Source organism: Macaca nemestrina, chromosome 11 (genome assembly GCF_043159975.1).
Source record: "Macaca nemestrina isolate mMacNem1 chromosome 11, mMacNem.hap1, whole genome shotgun sequence".
NCBI classification, from domain to species: Eukaryota; Metazoa; Chordata; class Mammalia; order Primates; family Cercopithecidae; genus Macaca; species Macaca nemestrina.
The window spans coordinates 97,839,865-97,854,028 of record NC_092135.1 but is presented as its reverse complement, the minus strand read 5'-3'; the positions used below and the strand labels follow the sequence as shown (position 1 = coordinate 97,854,028).

The 14,164-nt window shown below is 39.4% G+C and overlaps 2 long non-coding RNA genes across 3 annotated transcripts in view; one reads left to right on the top strand and one right to left on the bottom strand.

The window, feature by feature from the left end:
- Nucleotides 1-12,834, bottom strand: part of LOC112424328 (uncharacterized) — a 31,534-nt gene extending 18,700 nt beyond the window's left edge. The window contains exons 1-2 of the long non-coding RNA XR_011609966.1: nucleotides 6,981-12,834; nucleotides 2,856-3,000 (exon numbers count right to left, since the gene is read on the bottom strand). This is a non-coding gene — a long non-coding RNA (uncharacterized lncRNA). The remainder of the gene's footprint in view (nucleotides 1-2,855; nucleotides 3,001-6,980) is intronic.
- The window catches only part of LOC139357183 (uncharacterized), a 123,921-nt gene that overhangs the window by 98,050 nt on the left and 11,707 nt on the right, over nucleotides 1-14,164 (top strand). For both annotated transcript variants that reach the window (XR_011609969.1, XR_011609968.1), the window contains exon 4: nucleotides 9,389-9,541. This is a non-coding gene — a long non-coding RNA (uncharacterized lncRNA). The remainder of the gene's footprint in view (nucleotides 1-9,388; nucleotides 9,542-14,164) is intronic.

The window sequence follows — 14,164 nt, the reverse complement described above, 5'->3', positions numbered from 1 at the left end:
CTGTGATCCCTGAGAAAAGAGAATGAAATTGGGCGAGCCCTGCAATCACCTGCCTGAAGGCACTTTGCAGATTGTGGCACAGGTAGAGTAAGCTCAAACAGAGCACGGCAGTCTTGCTGAATTGGAGAGACAGATATTGGAGTTCAGGACCCTCAGAGTGGCTGGAATTTACAGAGCAGAATGCCAAAAAGGAGGGAGCTACAGCAAAAGAGAGGCCTAAATATTTACTTAGAGGATCCTCTGAGTTTTTGGCAAATATTAACCTGCACATATGCAGAGACTCTACAAGCCTGAGCAAAAAAAGAATGACCAGGGAAGAAATACTAGTGGAGCTACTAGTGAGCTGAACAGTGGAGCTAACAAAGGCCAGGAGGCATTTGAATTCCAACCAGACAGAGTGACAAGGCTTCGTTGAACCCACAGGGCATGTGGTAGAGGCTCCCAAAGAAGCACAACTGACGCTTGCATAAGGGCTACACTATACTCTTCCTAACAAAACTTAAAGACAATTCCTAAAAGTATCAAGTGGATTCATCAGTAACTAAATGCTCCCACAAAAACTCAACACTCTAAAAAAGACAATTATACTCAACAGTGTAACATTCAAAATGTCCAGTATCTAATAATATTAGCAAACATGTGAAAAAGCAAGAAAATGGTACCCTTAACAAGGAGGAAATTTAGTTGACAGAAACAGACCCAGAAGTCACACGGATGATAGAAGTAATAGAAAAAGACTGTATAAATTGTTCAAGTATTTGAAGAAAAACAGAAACATATTGAAGGAACAAATAAGGAGTCTCCATAGAGAAGGCAAAACTATTTTAAAAGGAAAAAAAGATTCCATCACAACTTGGCAAAGAAAACGAAAAATAGAAAATAAAAAAAAATTTAAAAGACTTGTCACAAATTATGAAGCTGAAAGATAAAATAGCCAAACCAAAATATTGATTGGACAGTACTATTAGCAGATGAAATCGTGCTGAAAAAAAAATTAGACTTAAAGACAGGCAGTAGAATCTATCCAAATCAAAGCCCAGAAAGAAAAACAAAGGGCTTATGGGAATAAACCGAGCTTCGTGTCATATGGAACAATATTTGGTAGAGAAAAGAGACAAATTGGAGCAGGAAAAATGTGAAAGAAAATTAGGAAAATATTTTGAACTGAAAATAAAAAGACAACATATGAGAGTTTGTAGGTTGTCATTATAATAATGTTAAGAGGAAAATCTATAGCTCATGTTCTTATTTGAAAAAGACTAATATTTAAAAATAATGATCCAAGTTACCAACTTAAAAAGGTAAAAAAGAAAAGCAAATTGAACCCAGTATCATTAGAAGAAATGAATTCCTAAGGTTAAGAGAAAAGATAAATAAAATAAAAAGCTGACAAACAATAGAGAGAAATCAATAAGCGAAAAAGTTGAATCTGAGCATGGTGGCTCATGCCTGCAATCCCAGTGCTTTGGGAGGCTGAGGTAGGAGGATTGCTTGAGCCCAGGAATTCAAGACAAGCCTAGGCAATGTAGTGAGACCACATCTCTACAAAAATAAAAATAAAAGTTGATTTATTAAAAGATTAATAAAAATAAAAAAACTCATAGGCTAAAAGAAAAACCCAACAAATAACCAGTATCAAGAATGAAAGAGGAATAATTACTATCGATATCATCTACATTAAAATAACAATAAGGAAATATTATGAAACATTTTATGCCAACAAATTTGGCAACTTATATAACATAGAAAATTTCTTGAAAGACAGTAATTACTGAAACGGACACGAGAAGAAATAGAATATTTGGGTAGCCCTGTATCCATTAGATTTAATGTGTAATTAAAATACAGTAACAAATTTATATTAAATTAATAAATTAAAAGCAAAGCAAATGCATGCTAGGCCTAGATTGCTTCACTGTTTAATTTTATCAAACATTAAGATACAAATAATAATTTTACACTTTTATAATATAGAGAGGAAGAAAAAATTTCAAATTACTTGATGGGGCTAGCATAACTCTGATACCAAAACCAGAAAAAGACATTAAAAGAAAATACAATATTTCTCATAAATATTAATTCAAATCTCCCCATGAAAATATTAACAAATTTAATTCTGCAATATATGAAAAGGATAATATTTCATGACCAAGTTGGCTTTATGCCAGGAATTCATGGGTGGTTTAACATTCTAAAATTAATTAATGTAAATCATCAAATTAATATAATCATGTTAATAAAAATAGAGAAAACATTTTAAAACAATTCAACTTCCATTCCTGATTTAAAAAAAAAAACCCTCACAAAACTAGAATCAGAAGAGAATTTCCTTACCCTGATGGAAGACATCTACAAAGAACTACAGCTAACATTATACTCTTTGGTGAAAAATTGAACACATACTTCCTAAGGAGAACAAGGAAAGGATAGGCAATATCATTACTTCTATTCAACATTATATTCCTGTTCCTAGTCAGTGCAATAAAACAAAACAAGCAAATGAAAAGGAATACAGATGGGAAGTAAACAGTAAACTGGTTTTTATTGGTAGAAAATGTAATTGTATAGGTAGAAAATCTTAGTGTCTATGAAATAATAATTAGAGCTAATAAGTGAATTTAGTAGGATTGTAGTGTATTTGTTGTCTATTGTTGTATAACATTACCTCAAAAAGTAACAACTTAAAACAACAGACATTTATTATATCATGATTCCATTTATTAAATCATGAATCACAAATCCAGGTGATGTTCAGCTGAGTGCCTCTGCCCCAGGTTCTCTCACAAGGCTGCAATCAAAGTGTCAAGTGGGGCTACAGACTCATCTGAAGGCTTGGTAAAGGAGGATTCACTTACTCATGTGGTTGTTGGCAGGATTCAGTTCCTGCCTGATGGCTGTTGGACTGAAGGCCTTAATTTTTCACTGCACTGTTTGAAGACTTCCCTCAATTTCTTGCCATATGGTCCTTCTCCACTGGACAAATCCCAACATGTCAGTTGACTTCCATCAGAGAAAGCAAGCAAATGAAAGCAAGTTCGTGTTAGCAGAAGTCAGTATTTTTGTAACCTAACATGACGTGATATTGCATCTCTTTTGCCATTTTCTGTTTGTTAGAAGAAAGTCACTAGGTCTAGCCCAAACACAAGGGAAGGGGATTATACAAGGATATGAATATCAAAAGAAGGGATTGGGCTGGGCGCAGTGGCTCACATCTGTAATCCCAGCACTTTGGGAGGCCGAGGTGGGCAGATCACAAGGTCAAGAGTTCGAGACTAGCCTGGCCATCATGGTGAAACCCTGTCCCTACTAAAAATACAAAAATTAGCCAGGCGTGGTGGTGGGTGCCTGTAATCACAGCTACTCGGGAGGCTGAGGCAGGAGAGTTGCTTGAAACCTGAAGGCAAAGGTTGTAGTGAGCCAAGATCGTGCCACTGCACTCCAGCCTGGGCAACAAGAGCGAAACTCCATCTCAAAAAAAAAAAGAAGGGATCACTGGAGGCCATCAAAAGCTGTCTACTACATGCAAGATGTGTGGTCACTATATAAAAAACTATTGCATTTCTACAATTCAGCAACAAAAAAATGAAAAATTAAATTTCCAAAATACCATTTAATGTATCAGAAATACGATACAGTGAAAAATACATTTTATGAAATATATGCAAGACCTCTATAATGAAAACTATAAACCGGTACTGAAATAAATGAAAGGAGACATAAACAGATGGAGAAATATACCATGTTCATGCATTGGAAAACTCTATATGTTATGATGTCTGCTTTTTGCCAAGTTAATCTGTAGTCTTAATGCACTTCATCTAAGTTGATCTGTGGATTTAATGCAATAGCAATCAACATCCCAGCAGGATTTTTGTAGAACTTGTAAACGGACTTAAATTCATATGGAAATGCGAAGGATCTAGAATAGCCAAAGCAATCTTGAAAAAGCAAAACAGAAGTGGAAGATTTAAACCATCTAATTTTAAGACTAAACACAAGTTCCAGCAATTAAGATAGTTTAGTATTGCTGAAAAGGTAGACAAAGAGATTACTGGAAACAAATAAAGAGACCAGAAGTAAACCTACACTTATATGACTAGTTGATTTTGACCAAGGTGGCAAATCACCTAAACATCTCTAGGTAAGTAATATCTTTTCAACAAATGAGATAGAATAACTGGATGTATGGAAAAAAAAAATTGACATACTTAACATTCACAAAAAAATTAATTTGAGATGGATCATATAACCTAAACATTATGGCTAAAACTTTAATTTTCTGGACAAATACATAAGAGAATATATGTACAACTTTGAAATAGGCAAAGATTCCTTAGACAGAATCCCTAAAAATTACTGATGCACATAACACTGATAAAATAGAGTAACTGAAAGTATTCCACATTTCAAAAGACTTTGTTAAAAAGTAAATAGGCAAGCTACATACCGGGATAAAAGATTCCCAACATATGTTATCTATATACACACACTACAGTTCCTACAACTCAATAGTAAAAAGGCAAATAACCTAGGCCAGGAGCAGTGGCTCATGCCTGTAATCCCAGCACTTTGGGAAGCTGAGGCGGGCAGATCACGAGGTCAGAAGATCGAGACCATCTGGCTAACACGGTGAAACCCCTTCTCTACTAAAAATACAAAAAATTAGCCAGGCGCGGTGGTATGCACCTGTAGTCCCAGCTACTTGGGAGGCTGAGGCAGGAGAATTGCTTGAATCTGGGAGGTGGAGCTTGCAATGAGCTGAGATGGTGCCACTGCACTCCAGCCTGGGCGACAGAGAGAGACTTCATCTCAAAAAAAAAAAAAAAAAAAAAAAAAAAGGCAAACAACCTAATTTTTAAAAGTGGGCGAAAGATCTAATAGACATTTCACAAGGAAGATATACGAGTGGCCAAGAAGCAAAGGAAAAATGCACATCATAAATCATCAGGGAAATTCAGATTGAAACAAGGAGATATCAGTACACACACATTAGAATGGCTAACATTAAAAAGACTGACCACACCAAGTATCAATAAGAATATGGAGCATCTAGAATCCTTATGCCTTTTTGGTGGGAGCTTAAAATATTACAACCAATTTAGAAATCTACCTGGAGGCCGGGCGCGGTGGCTCACGCCTGTAATCCCAGCACTTTGGAAGGCCGAGGCGGGCGGATCACAAGGTCAGGAGATCGAGACCATGGTGAAACCCCGTCTCTACTAAAAATAGAAAAAAATTAGCCGGGCGCAGTGGCGGGCGCCTGTAGTCCCAGCTACTCGGGAGGCTGAGGCCGGAGAATGGCGTGAACCCGGGAGGCGGAGCTTGCAGTGAGCCGAGATTGCGCCACTGCACTCCAGCCTGGGCGACAGAGCAAGACTCCGTCTCAAAAAAAAAAAAAAAAAAAGAAATCTACCTGGAAGTTCCCTACTAAGTTAAACATAAATTTATGATTCTGAGATTCTACTTCTAGATATATATTGGCCTTTTTGAGTAGTCTTCAGAACCTATGTTCATTATGTTCATTACAAGAACACTTTGGAAGAAAATATTTCTAATGAATATAATGGACATGGGTTATTAGGCAGAATACACAAAGAACTCTTATAAATTAATTTTAAAAGACAACTCAATAAAAAAAGGTAAAAATTGTGAGCAAGCAGTATTCAGAAGAGCATACTTAAAACACTCTTCTACCTAACTGGTAATCAGGAAAATGCAAATTAAAAACAAGATGACAAAATTATAAAAGTCTAACAATACCTAGTTTTGCAAATAACTCATCTGCTGGAAGAGTGTGAATTAGTACAACCCCTTTGGAGAATAATTTGGTGATATGTGATGTGCTTAAAGATAAACACACCCTTTGATCCAGCAATTCTACACCTGCAAATACCCTTGAGAAAAAAAAAATGCATGTGTGCACAGGAACCATGGACAGGAATGTTTATAACAACAATGTCTGTAATAGGAAAATATTCTGGTGGCCCATAAGTGTTCATCGATATTAAAATGGATAATTCTGTATGTTCACACTGGGGTATAATAATCTGCAATGAAATGAATGAGTGAGAACTACCTGCAGCTATGTGGATTAGTCTCATAAATATAACATTAAGAGGAAAAGAGCAAGTTGCAGAAGAATATATACTGTATGATTATGGCATCATGATGATGCTGAAATGGTAATGTGTTTTGTTTAAGGACAGATAAATAGGCAGATAGGAAGGAAGAAAAAAAGGAAGGAAGGAAGGGAGGGAGGAAGGAAGGAAGGAAGGAAGGAAGGAAGGAAGGAAGGAAGGAAGGAAGGAAGGAAGGAAGGAAGGAAGGGAGGGAGGGAGCGAGGGAGGGAGGGAGGAAGGAATTGGGCAGCACAGCATACTAGTAGCACAGACTCAGGATCCAGACTCCTGTATTTGTATTCTAGCTCTGTAATTTGCTAACTGTGTGACTTTAGGCAAGTTGCTTAATTTCTCTGTGTCATAGTTTTGTACTTTGTTAAACAAGGATAACTGTACTCTCCAACTCACTGGGTTATTAGAAGGATTGGTTATTATAAGGATTGTCAGTATTTGTAAAGATTTTGTAAATGGCATAGAACAGCACCTGTCAGAGTGCCTGTATCTGTCAAATAAATGCGAGCAATAAATATTGAATTCTGGAGAGTGGTCACTGGTGTGGGAGGAAAAAGGAATATTGGGGGCTTCCACTAAATTTCAAATATCTTATTTCTTAAGCTGGATGGTGGACACACAGATGCTTTTATATTATTCTTTTTGATGGGTCAAAATATTTGAAAATTTAAAAGGGGATGCATAAACTATTTCAAATAAATTGTCAAACTTATTGGGGGAAAAGTTATAATTAAAGATTGATATTGTAGTATCTTTCAGAAATCTGGCGTATTAGTCCATTCTCACACTGCTAATAAAGACATTCCAGGATTGGGTAATTTGTAAAGGAAAGAAGCTTAATTGACTCACAGTTCCACAGGGCTGGGGAGGCTCAGGAAACTTACAATCACAGCAGAAGTGGAAGCAAAACATGTCCTTCTTCACATGGTGGCAGCAAGGAGAAGTGCAGAGTGAAGAGAGGAAAAGGCCCCTATCAAACCATCAGATCTCATGAGAGTTCACTCACTATCACCAGAACAGCGTGGAGGTAACCACTCCCATGATTCAATTACCTCCCACCAAGTCCCTCCCACAACACATGGGGATTATGGGAACTACAATTCAACATGAGATCTGGGTGGGAACACAGCCAAACCATATCATCTGGGAAGAGAAGCTCCCTTAAAATATATTAGTGTAGTTTTTGCACCTTCAATTTTGGTAACATTTTCTGGAATATGTTGTACAGAAAGTAGGAAACTGCTTATCGCTGGCCCCAAACTTGGAAGCATCCCTAAACCTAGGGTACAAAGCACTAGCCTTGGAATCAGAAAACCGAAATTCTGTCTGTGCTTCTGCTGTTGATTTATTTTGAGTCCCTGGGCCAGTCTATCTCCAATGACATCCTCATGTTTCATTTTATCTATCTTTAGGATGGATGTGTCGTCTTCCACCTCTTTTAAAAGGCAGGAATGGGAACCATCTTTCCTTATCTTCAGCACAGAAGGGAGAGTTAGAGTTTCCTTTCTCACCCTCCCTGACTGCCTTTCACTAACTAGCAAAGACGTTTATTTTATTTTAATGAAGTCTGTGAGAAATGATTCATGCTTGAAAGCAGCCTTTTCCCTTTACTTAATGACAGCTTCAGCTTCTGAAAGTAAGCTAAAATGTAGAAAAAAATCCCATGTGGCTTTCAGAATGTACAGATGAGCATATGTGCTGTGCTTTCAAAATTTTCTTTGTTAGTGGATCTATTGTACACATAAGCAAGAGCAGTCTAGACCTTCAGAAGGGAGAATCGCAAGAAAAGCCATCTTCTAATTTCCCAATTGTTTGTTTCCCAATTGCTTACTTTAGGGAAGACGGCGACATTATAGCGGTGACAGCCAGTCACTTCGATATGCGTGTACTGTTGCATTTCGGAGAAAACACATGCAGTTGTTTTCTCCCTGCTGTGTCTGATTTCAGACTCCCAAACTATCATTCATTTAAAAATAAAACAAACAAAAAACCTGCTTACCCCTTTCCATGTGAATAGGAATTATATACTGGTAATAAGAGGGTCTGGCTTTTAAGTCTATTTGTTTGAAAAAATAAGAATGGGTGCCCAGCCCAGCTGATGTGCTAATGACATCTACTCAAGCTTTTTCCTCTTATTGTATAGAAGATGAAAGCATTTGGCTTGAAGGGTTGTTCTGGCTCATCTCCTTCTGTGCATTCCCTCCCTCTTTCTCTAGCTCTTTGCAGTTGGCATAGGGGGCCCTTGATGCATCTCTGGTTGACTGGGGGTCTTGAGCTTCCATCTAAACAGAGGTGCAGTAAAGCTCAGAGCTTATTTTGTTAAGCATGGTTGCTTTCTTTTTAAACCCACATATGCTAGAAGGGGAATTTAATCCTTGCATTTCTGATTTGTTTACACTAAAGAGTTGTGTTGTGAGAGAGATATGATGTCTGTGAAACTGTTTGAACATTTTAATAAAGCTTTGCGAAAAACATTTTCTCTGAAAACAGGAAACCAGATTTTGCCATGTGTAAATAAACATAAAATACCAATGGGCTCAAAGCTCCCAACCTGAAGGTTCTGAATGGAGCCCATGCTCAAACAATTAATGTGATTTTCATCTTTATCTTGGAATGAGTGTAAAGTCTCCCCATATGAATGTTATTTCTCCTTTTGCAGCTGATTATTACATCTCTGCGTTAAAGCTGGTTCTACACAGAAACAGTGCTACATCAGGCAATTCCCAGGATTCATTCATTCTGCAAACATGCATTGAGCAGCTATAAGTGGCTATTGGACACAGTGATACAAACATGAAGAAGACTGTTTTACATTCAAGGAGCCCATGGCCCATGGTCTGGTTCAGAAAACTGACTTATAAACAGATTATGATGATACAAGTTAATAAGTACAATTGCAGCCATGTGTTATGGGTATTGCGGGAGCCTGGAAATTAGGCATTTTGAGTCAGCCAGAATAAAGTCAGAGAAGACTTCCTATACCTTAAAAGATGAAAAAGATTTGCCATTCTAAGTGAGGGAATGGGCACTTTGGCAAGAAGTGTGTGTGTGTGTGTGTGTGTGTTCGTGTGTTCGTGCATGTGCGCTTGCATGTGTTATGGAGATAAGGAGGAGGAATGATAAAAAAATCAAGCAGTCTAGCATGGCTAGAAAATATACGTAGGGCAGATAAGCCCAAAAGGTAAATGGGAATCAAACCAGGTTAGTTAGCATGGAGAGATTCTATTCTGGGGTGATGAATAATGTTTGCTTTTTAGATTGATCACTCTGGCAGCTGCACAGGTGATGAACTGGGGAGGACTGGAAACCACTGGAGTCACATTGAAGCGCTTCTTGTTCTTCAGGGTCACTTCAATCTCTGTTCTTACATAAACAAATCACCGAAAGTCCGTGGTGTATCCAGAAGTAAGGTAATCAAACAAAACCCAAACCCTCTGGAAGACACAGGCTGGCAGGAGGCTCTCTGGGCCAGAAGTAATAGCTGTTTAGGCCCACCCTGACTCTTCCCTAAATCCTCACTGGTCTTCCTGCCTGCTCCCACCCCATTTCCAAGTCCATCTTTAAAATTTGGATCCAAGTGGGAAAAAAGTCCTTCATTTCTGTATTTGCTTTCAGCATAGGTGAGACAGGCAGTAATTTTCAGAAGGACCTTCATTTTTAAAAACCCCACCGAAGAAAGCACAAATGGAAAACAATGAAGAAAATACAGAAAGCTGTCAAACAATTATGCTTACAATATACAGATTTTATGTCCTATCATAGCCAATGGTCCCACCAGACCCAGGGGATATATTCTGCTATGCTCTCCCAGAAATCATTTCTTAAGCTCTTTGCTCACCCATTCTCTTTCCTACCCTTTGGGATTCCAGGCTCACAGATGTGGGAAAAACAGTGCACAGTCAATATTGCAGATGGGCCATCCCCAGGTGGGCAGCAGGGCTTCTAGCTCTCTAGGGGGTCAACATTTTTGGAAGACATAGCCTCTCCCAGAGACACTTCCTGGCTTCCTGTGGGGATACTGGCTCTGGGTTAAAGAGTGAATTTAACCTGGGGCGGAGTGAATAGGGGCATGGTGTGAGTCTTTTCCGCAGAGGCCAGAACATAGAATCCAGTGTTTCAGATGTGTCTCCTGCATGAGCCTCCCCTCCATGCTCCCTATCCCCACCCACATTCAGACCTTTTGTTACCTCTTGTGCAAACTATTGCCTTGGTCTTGTCCACAAATGCTGCAGTTTTTTCTTTTCCAAAGCTTGTCTCTGACCTGATGATCTCTCTCCTATGGTCTACCAGATGTATTGAGAACTCTTCTATTTGGTGGTTAATGCCAGTCAAACTCCCCAGCCAAATCTCCCCTGCACACAACCTATGTGTAGGTCAAACCACAATAACAAGATATGCTGATTCCCAGACATGCCCCTGTCTTTACTCACATGGGTCCTTCCACGGGGAATGCCCTGTTTTGCCAATTCAATGGGCTGAAAATCCAAACTATCCTTAAAAATCCACCTCGGAGCCACTGACTTGGTGAGCTCTTCATCTTACTTTTGACATTTATTTCACTCTGACCTGTTTTGGAGGAGATATATATATATATAATAATTCTCATTTATCACATTCTGTTTCCTATACCAAATTAAAGAGTCATGGAAGACAGGAATAAAGTATCTTACAGACAAGTGTAGAGGTCAAAGAAGAGACTATGAAAATTGCTAGCCTGAGGATTAGCACATGGTAACCACTCCAGAAATGTCACCAAGGTTTGGAGCAATGATTCTAGGGTCAGATAGAACTGGATTTGAACCCTGACTCCACCATTGGCTAGCTTAGTGACTCTGAGAATTATTTAATATCATGGAGCCTCAGTTTTGTCTTCTGTAAAAAAAGTTACCTAGCTTTGTTTCTTCCTGAAGGTGGTGTCAGAATAAATTTGATAATCGATTAAATTATATCATAGACATAAACATGCTTTGTCCCATGCATAGCACTTAGCAATCTCTTAATAAACTTGTGCTATCATTATGGGGCCTAGAACAGTGCTTTGTATGACAAAGAAAACCAAAAACATAGGAAAAGCTTGTTAAAATAAATTTGGAGTGGAGGCTTTGTGCCTCAGATGCAACTACCTCCCACAATATGTGAATCTGGATTCCAGTCAGGGGTCTCAATTCTCCTGCCCATTATCTTCTTTAAGGGGAGCATCTCTAATTCCTGCCTTTGCTCTCTGTGACTTTGCCCTGGCTAGATCCCTACTGGTGCACCCTGCTGGGGCTGGGAGTTGGCCAATTGTAAGGCACCATGCTAAAAGCCCCTCCACCGATGTGCCCCCTGTGGATTTCTGTGGAGTGTGAGATAGGAGAGTATTCCATTTTTCTGACTCCTCTGAGTTTCCACCATTTCTAAGACAACACTAGAGGAGCTATACTTAGGTACTCTGCATGTGAGGATCTTTGTGCACGTAGCTATATTAAATTGATTAGGGCTGAAATGAAAGACTGGACAACAGTGCTAATACTAATAAGGGCAAGAAAAGGCCATTTCCATTGTCATTCTGACAGGATCTATGTAATGCAAGGCAACCAGGAGGACTCCAGAAAGCGCCCTGTCCAGCTGTTTTGTAGGCTGGCCCTGATTTCTGTTCCGCATACACTGAACGCACATTGCCTGTGGATATTAACCAGCCATCCAATTGACAGTCTCAGTTTTCATCTCTGTTCTGTGGCGAGAGCACGCAATGCATTGCAGGAAGCCGATCAATTATTTGCAAGCGGGATATGCGATACCATCTCCAGCACTCCAACCACAGCTGAAATCCAATTCCCTCAGCTGGCTTGGATTTGGAGGGGAAATGAAAGTCACATTTTGGAAAAGTGGGATTGATTCTGCATGTTACAACTGATGCTTATGCAAAAAACCAGCTGTGGAGACATCCTCCCATGATCAATCTCCAATTATTAGTTTCAAGGAGTGACAGTTGAGCCACTGGTCTAGTACGTTTTCAGTAATTTTAAGTAAATTTTGATGACTTGCCTAGGGCCTCAGTTTTCTTATCTGGTAGTAGATATAATTATGTACCTGTGGTGCTGTTTTAAACATTAAATTAGATAGTAGATGCAGAGGCAAATTACCATGAAGCTACTGATGCTTAAGCCCCTCATTTGCATGTGTCCCTTTCAAGACCTTGTGCCTAACTTTATATTCATAATGTTGTATCCTTTTTCTTAAAGAGGGTCCAGAATCGTATAAGCTTCAAACCCCACAAGCCTGGGTCTGTTCCGAGGTAGGTGCTCAGATGGCAGGAAACAGCTGACCCATCAGCAGGCCAGGAGACATGGAAGGAAGGTGGGAATGTCTCTGGAGATTGGAAACTTTATTAAGAATTTTCTAATTGCCAGAGCACTTGGCCTTCAACTAATTGCCAGGGCTTAAGAGGGATCTGAGCAGAATATCATCCAAATATGTGAATTGATCATGGCTTAAGCTGTTAATTCACTAGTGGGACCTGTGTCACGACTGAAAACAGTTCCTAAGGGTATTTACCACCCATGGTGGGATTTCAGGCTCCGCAACTGGCGCATGGGGGATATGGTCTTGGGCAGGTGTGTATCAAATCACATCAGGGTAGCAGCCTGCCTGGACGGCCTCAGCTGTAGTTTTACAGCGTCTTTGTGTGACCTGGAAGAGACCCAGTGTGGCCCATAGTAGGCTCCGCTCAGACAGTTTCTTCAGGCAGACACACGAGGTATCATTTTCAGCTCCTACCTCCTCCCTTCTTCCCCCTTCCTTCCTTCCCCCTCCCCTCATCCTTCTTAGCCTCCTGCTTTCTTCCTCTACTTTCTCTCTTCCATTTCATGAATCATGATACAAATTTCAATCCAAGATAAAAATGTACTTTTTTTCACCCTTTTGGTTGTGATTAAGTTCTGTCCACAGTGAGGACATTAGTGTTTCCATGGTAACCAGTATACTCTAAAGCCAAGGAGGATGACAGTGTAGAAAAGTATAAAGAAGTCAAAGAGGTTTGCTACAGTTGCTTTTCATCCACCACAGAGGAAACAGATTTATGGAATCCAGAGGCTGGAGAGGAATTTACGAGGTCACTAAATCATATGCTCACCTCTGTTAGAGCTGTAGTGAAACAATTGTGGAGATGAGCAAATGTCCTTCATTTAAAGACGCCCAGAAGAGACTTCACGATCTTCTTTGAAAAGGCGTTCAACTGTTATTTTTTTATTGGCAATTATTCAGCATCTGATTCGAGCAATTCCTGTGTGCCTGAGACAGCTCCTCCGGCCCAGTCAGAACCCCCAGGAGAGGTCGTACCTGATGCTAATGAGAGCTCCAGCTCTCCCAGGGCAGAGGCCTAGCCTCATTCACCTTCTTATCCCCACAAGCTATTGTGCTCAGTATTTGCTGTCTTTATCCCACTAAGCATACTGTTGAAGTACCCAGGATCCACAAAAATAAAAGGAAAAAAAAATGTATATTTTAAAAAATGTTCTCTAAGAAGAGCTTTTATAATTCCAGGCCCCTTGTTATTATGATAAACAACATTTATACTTGTTTTAAGCATATAAAATATTATAGAGGTACTGTTGGGAGTGAATATTAATGCTGTGGCTTTAACAGAAAGACAGAATGAGTCTCTGGTAGTTGACAATGGATGTGTGAATCAAGGGAGAGTTCAAGATGGCATCCCTGTGGCCTGATCCACTTAGTACATCTTGGAGCCCTTGATGCTTGTTCACAAGAAATGAAGAGGAGCTGGTGGTCAGGACACACTTAGGGTAATCATTCAGATGATAAGGAAAAGGGAAAAGCATTCTGTTTCCAACCTGTGCAGAGACCTTCCTGTATATAGCTGCTGAGCTGTGAGCACAGGATGCTAAGGAGAAAATTATTGTCAGGAAAGATCCTGTCCTGGTTAGTAGTATTTTTCCCAACCTTAAAACTTCAGCTTATGATGGACTTTATTTTATTTTTTGAGACAGGATCTTGCTCTGTTGCTCAAGCTAGAGTGCAGTGGTGCGATCTCA